The following is a 6,429-nucleotide window of genomic DNA, read 5'->3' as shown; positions in this document are numbered from 1 at the left end:
GAAATAAACCAGAATGTAAATATTTGCACCACATTATTCTATAAAATATTATAACATTATTCAATAATGTGATTTTTGCTATGAAATAAACGAGAATGTAAAGGACAAGCGTGCAAAGAACGAGGACGGTTGGATCATTAAAACAAGACCCGTGGTAAGTTTTACTGGCCCAACAATACGTTCCAATTCATACAGTGGATTGAAGAGAAGCCTCTCCCATAAATTAGATTAAATTTGTATGAATATATGTCATCCTAATAATTATTTGCATATCAATAAGCAAGTTGGATTGTTATTTTTTTTTTTTCTGTACTCACGTTTTTCTCTAAATGGCATCTTTGCTTGCACCTAATGTCATGGATTTGCCCATCAAATTAAATTAAGTTTATGTTTAAATTTTGGATAATCAGCATATTAAAATTTTATTTTTATTTTTTATTTTTGACAGTTATCTAGCCATTTCTTTGCATTTTCCAAACCAACCAAAACAATAAAAAAATAAAAAAATAAAATGAAGAAAGAAAAATTTGTCACTTAATTTTCCCTCTTGTTTTTTTTCCTTCTCTTTTTATTTCTCTATACAAATCCAAAATCCAAAAACATGTGCATAGATTTTTCCATGGTGTATGTATGATTAGAAAATGAGAAGCAGGTTATCCAACAATACAAGGCATGCTATTGGTTAAATCTAAGAGAAACTACATATTAATGGAACTTTCAAAAAAATAATTACTCATTCATATAAAATTTTAAGATTTTAATTATTAATATTTATAAAATTTATCACTGATTTATAATTACTGACTTGTATAAACCCATAAAGGCTACGAATCACTATGAACAATCCAAGCCCATCACTTGGAGCCCAATGCATAACCCAGCTGGTGAGGTCCAGGATAGCTGGAGTCCAACATGGCATAAAGAGCCAATGACATTCAGACACACGGCAGGTGAAGGACGGGCCACATCAGCAGACAAAGATCTGCAAAGTTATTGCCACTGCACATCACCATTAATGCAACCCATCACAGTATTTATTACGACAACACCTCTCCGTCGGAACAGGACCCCCTTACCCTGAACAAGGTAAGCTACAGCATAGACTTTCGGTGAGGAGGGCAGATCGGAAGGGACAACAAAATGATTACCAAAGGATATAAGCAAACCTTGAAGACAAGAAGAAGGTTAAACTTTTCTATCTCTAATCTCTCTCTCTACACTCTACTTCTCTCCCTAACTTGCTCGTCGGAGGGTTCACTAGAGGACTACCCAGTTCCCCGTTGAACTTGTTTGCAGGTCATCCGGGGGGCTTGATCATTTGGACGTGGGCTTGAGGAGCTTGGACCAGTCTGATCCATTCACTGGAGCAAACTGTATTATCAGTTGGCGTCGTCTGTGGGAACTGGTTCTTATCCGGACACCAGTTGTGCTCATTGTCGCCGGAGACCCTGTCCTAACAACCTTTTCATCCTACCCATCCAAGTGTATGGTCACGACTAGATCCATGGCTTCTCACCATAATGCTGCCGACCATCAAACTGACCCTCACAATCCAAACAACCCACCACAGTATATCATTGAGCTTACCAACAGCATTAACCGCATGGCCGAACAAAACCAGGCCCTGATAAATGCTTTACTCCAAAGAAACCTTTCGATGCCTCCTCTACCACCTCCAGATATTCCACCCAACCAAGAAAGAGCCCCGAGCCATACAGTTCCGCAACCCTATCCACCAAACTTGGAAGGTTTGCAACCTCCTCTCCCGCATATAAATCTGCCACCTCCACTCCTACACCCTTCGGTCGTGGCACCAGCCCCTAAAGGGGAAACCAGTAGCGTCCAGCCCCCATTGACTGACCATGGTGACCACATTCCCCTCTGGGACGCTGAACTCCAAGCAATGAAGCTCCAGCTCCAAGGGGTCATGCAGAACATTCAGCATAAACCCTCTACCTCGGCAAGCTCACCATTTGTTGCCTCCATCTGGGACAAACCTCTGCCCGCCAAGTTCAAGATGCCCACCATTGACTCTTTTGACGGTACGACGGACCCAGTCGACCATCTGGAGACCTACCGTACCCTCATGATCCTCCATGTCTTCCCTGACGAGATCATGTGGGCTTTTCCCGTAACACTGAAGGGGTCAGCTCGACTGTGGTTCAGCACAGCAGACTCTGTCTCCATTTTTCAGCATCTCAGTGACTCATTCCTTAGCCATTTCATTGGAGCCCAGCGCCAACGCCGCCCTACAACCCAACTCCTCAACATCCGTCAAACCGAGGGGGAGTCGCTACGCAGTTTCGTTACCCGCTTCAACACCGAAGCCCTGCAAGTAGCGGAAAACGATAACAAGGTCATCCTCACGGCTATCATGGCCGGGCTACGATCGTCCGACTTCCTTTTCTCTCTCTCCAAAAACCCCCCGACCTCCATGGCAGCCCTACTCTCCAAAGCCCAGAAATACATGAATGCCGAAGATTCACTAGCCGCTCGGCAGGATCCAATATCTAAAAACCCGACCCCCAGAGAAAAGAGAAAAGACTCAGAACCCAGAAACACCCAGTATAACAGCCAAACACCCCACTATACCGACCGACCTCCTCGCATTGACCAGTCGACACCCGCCCGACCGCCCGGTCGGTTCGAGCGGTACACGCCCCTTAATTCTCCCATGGAACAAGTTCTCCACCAGATCCAACGGGACTACCCCCTCAAATGGCCCCTACCCTCACGGACCCCTTCCAATCGGAAAGACCAGTCAAAATATTGTCGTTTCCACCAGGACCATGGCCATAACACTGATGACTGCATCAACCTCAAAGATTAGGTCGAGACCCTCATTCGCCAAGGGCGTCTCAGCCAATTCACGGACACCCACCCACAGCAGAGGCAAAGAACCGAGCCCCTCAGAAATAACCGCCGGCGTACCCTACCCCGGCAGCCAGTCCAACCTAACCAAGGCCGTGATCGCCCCCCACAACAGCCTCGACCGCCAGGTAATCCCCCTCCGCCAGTTGGTGAAATCCGAGTCATTTCAGGTGGCCTTGCTTGTGGCGGACCATCCTACTCCGCTCAGAGGGCAGAACTCAAGAAGATAAGGCAAGGCTCGGATAGAGCAGTTGTCACGGTGGACCGACCCTTCAAACAGCCCAAGCAGTGGACAGAGCCCATCACCTTCACGGACACCGACTGTACAGGCATCCGTTATCCTCATGATGACCCTCTCATTATTTCTGCCCTCCTCTCCAACTATAAGGTCAGACGAGTTCTCATCGACAACGGCAATTGTTCAGACATCATATTCCTCAACTGGTTCCGCTAGCTCAAGATTGGGGAGGAAAGCCTGTCTCCCCTTCAAACCCCTTTGGTTGGTTTCACTGGCGACCGGGTGACCTCCATCGGCTCCATCGATCTCCCCCTCACCATCGGCGAATACCAACGGCAGACTACCAAGTTGGTCACTTTCCTTGTGGTCGACTATCCCTCTGCCTACAACATCATCCTTGGCTGCACCGTCCTTAACGCTTTTCAAGCTATCACTTCAACCTACCACCTAGCCATAAAGTTCCCTACCGACCTGGGTGTCGGGACAGTAAGGGGAGAGCAGACTGTAGCCAGGGAATGTTATGTCGCCTCACTCAAGGAGGTCAAGCTGAAGGAGGCCATGATTATTGAAGGACTTGACGTCCGAGATGAGGACGAGCTGGTTAGAGGAGAATCAGTTGAGGAGCTCGTTGAGGTTCCCATCGATCCCACCAACCCTATGAAGACAGCCAAGATCGGCAGCCAACTATCCCCCCAAGCTAAGGCCGATCTTACTGCCCTTCTGATCGAGCATAATGATGTGTTTGCCTGGAACCATTCAGACATGCCGGGCATCGACCCCTCTTTCATAACTCATCGCCTCAGCATCGAACCCCATTTCTGACCTTACCGCCAGAAGCAGCGCATCTTCCATCCAGAGCGCAATACACTTATAGCCGCAGAGGTTGACAAGCTCCTTGAGGCCTAATTCATCAAAAACGTGGATTACCCTAAATGGTTGTCAAACGTGGTCCTAGTCCGCAAGAACAATGGCAAATGGCGACTTTGTGTCGATTACTCTGACCTAAACCGAGCTTGTTCCAAAGACAGCTATCCTCTTCCCCGTATAGATCTGCTGGTCGATGCCACGACCGGTCATCAAATGCTCAACTTCATAGAAGCTTTCTCTGGGTACAACTAAATCCTGATGCACCCGTCCGATCGGGAACATACATCCTTCATTACCGACCGAGGTACCTACTACTACCGCGTGATGCCATTCGGACTGAAGAATGCTGGGGCCATCTACCAACGGTTGGTCAATGCCGTTTTCCATCATCAGATAGGTCGAAATATGGAAGTCTATGTCGACGACATGCTAGTCAAGAGCAAACTCTCTATCGATCATCTGTTCGACCTGCGAGAGACCTTCGCCACCCTACGCAAGTACCAAATGAAGCTCAACCCAGAGAAGTGCGCCTTCGGCGTAGGATTTGGGAAGTTTCTGGATTTTATGGTCAGTCAGCGGGGCATTGAAGCTAACCCTGAAAAGATCAAGGCCCTAATTGAGATATAGTCACCCAGAACGGTTAAGGAAGTTCAAAGGCTCACTGGCCGAATTGCGGCCCTCAACCGCTTCATTTCCCACGTAACAAATAAGTGCCTACCATTCTTCAAAGTTCTTCGGCAAACTTTTGAATGGACAACTGAATCTGAAGAAGCTTTTCAGCAGTTGAAGTAGTTCATGGCAAATCCCCCCTCTTTTCACAAGCAATTACGGGCGAGCCCCTCTTCCTCTATTTAGCCGTCTCAAGCACCGCAGTCAGTGCAGCTCTTATCAAGGAGGACGACTCTGTCCAATGGCCGGTCTACTACATCAGTCAGGCTCTCTGGGGAGCAGAGCAGAATTACCCGCTGCTAGAAAAATTGTCCTTGGCCTTAGTCACCACCTCCAGACGGCTCTGTCCTTACTTCCAGGCCTATTCCATAGTGGTTCTCACCGACCAACCCTTGAAGAAGGTCATGCAGCAACCAGAACTTTCCGGCAGACTCATGTAGTGGTCAGTAGAACTCAGTCAGTTTGACATCTCCTACCGACCTCGAACAGCAATTAAGGGACAGGCTGTCGCGGATTTCATCCTGGAATTCACTAATCCTACCCCAACCGCTGCACCTCCACCCCCACCAACCCCTACCGAGCCAGAAGACCCGCATTTATGGACTCTCAATGTAGACGGATCATCCTGTAGGGAAGGCAGTGAGGCTGGCCTCATTCTCACCGCCCCTGAGGGTGGCTATTTCAAATGTGCTCTCCGTTTCTTGTTCAATGCCAGTAACAATGAGGCCGAATATGAGGCATTGATAGTAGGACTCCGCCTCGCCAAGGACATTGGAGTCAGCCACATCCGGGTGTTCAGCGACTCCCAGCTCATCGTCGGCCAGATTACGGGGGAATTCGATGCCAAAGAGGACACAATGCGGGCTTACAGGGATATGGCCCTCCCCCTTGTTCGCCTTTTCAATACCTTTCACATCAAGCACATACCTCGGGCGAAAAACTCCAAGGCAGATGAGATGGCTCAGTTGGCCTCTGCACACCAGTCCGACCTCAGCCATGGTGTCCGCCTCGAATACCTAACCCACCCGGCCATCTCACCCGACTTACAAGAAGTGCAGTTCCTCCAAAACGAACCTATCCCTTGGGCATCCGACATCTTCCTATTTTTGACAACGGGGGAACTCCCAGATGACCAACAGTAGGCCGCCAAAGTCAGGGCCCGGTCGTCCAATTACATCCTGGTTAGTGGCGTCTTATACATACATGGTTTTTCACGCTCATACCTGCGATGCCTCAATTCGGCTCAAGCAACCTATGTAATGCGGGAAATCCATGAGGGAATTTGTGGTAATCATTCGGGCGGCAGGTCTCTGGCCCACAAAATACTCCGTACTGGTTATTTCTGGCCAACTCTCAATCAAGATGCGACTGATTTCGTGCTCAAATGTGATAAGTGTCAACGTTTTGCCAACATCCCCCATGCTCCTCCTACAGAGTTGATCACACTTGGCAGCCCTTATCCATTCGCCAAATGGGGGATCGACTTGGTCGGTCCACTTCCCACCGGCCGAGGTCAGACCAAGTTCGCCATCATCGCCATTGATTACTTCACCAAGTGGATAGAGGCAGAACCCCTTGCCACCATTACCGAATGAAACACAACCAAGTTCATCTGGCAGTCGATCGTTTGCAGATTTGGCATTCCTCAGGCCATCGTCTCCGATAACGGCAAACAATTTGACAACGCCAAGTACAGGAAGTTCTGTGCCGACCTCTAGATTCAACCATGTTTCTCTTCCCCCGGTCATCCCCAGGCCAGTGGCCAAGTCGAGGTCACCAACCGT

Source organism: Camellia sinensis, chromosome 7 (assembly GCF_055761805.1).
Source record: "Camellia sinensis isolate YWXY chromosome 7, ASM5576180v1, whole genome shotgun sequence".
Taxonomy (NCBI): Eukaryota; Viridiplantae; Streptophyta; class Magnoliopsida; order Ericales; family Theaceae; genus Camellia; species Camellia sinensis.
This window is presented reverse-complemented; position numbering follows the sequence as displayed.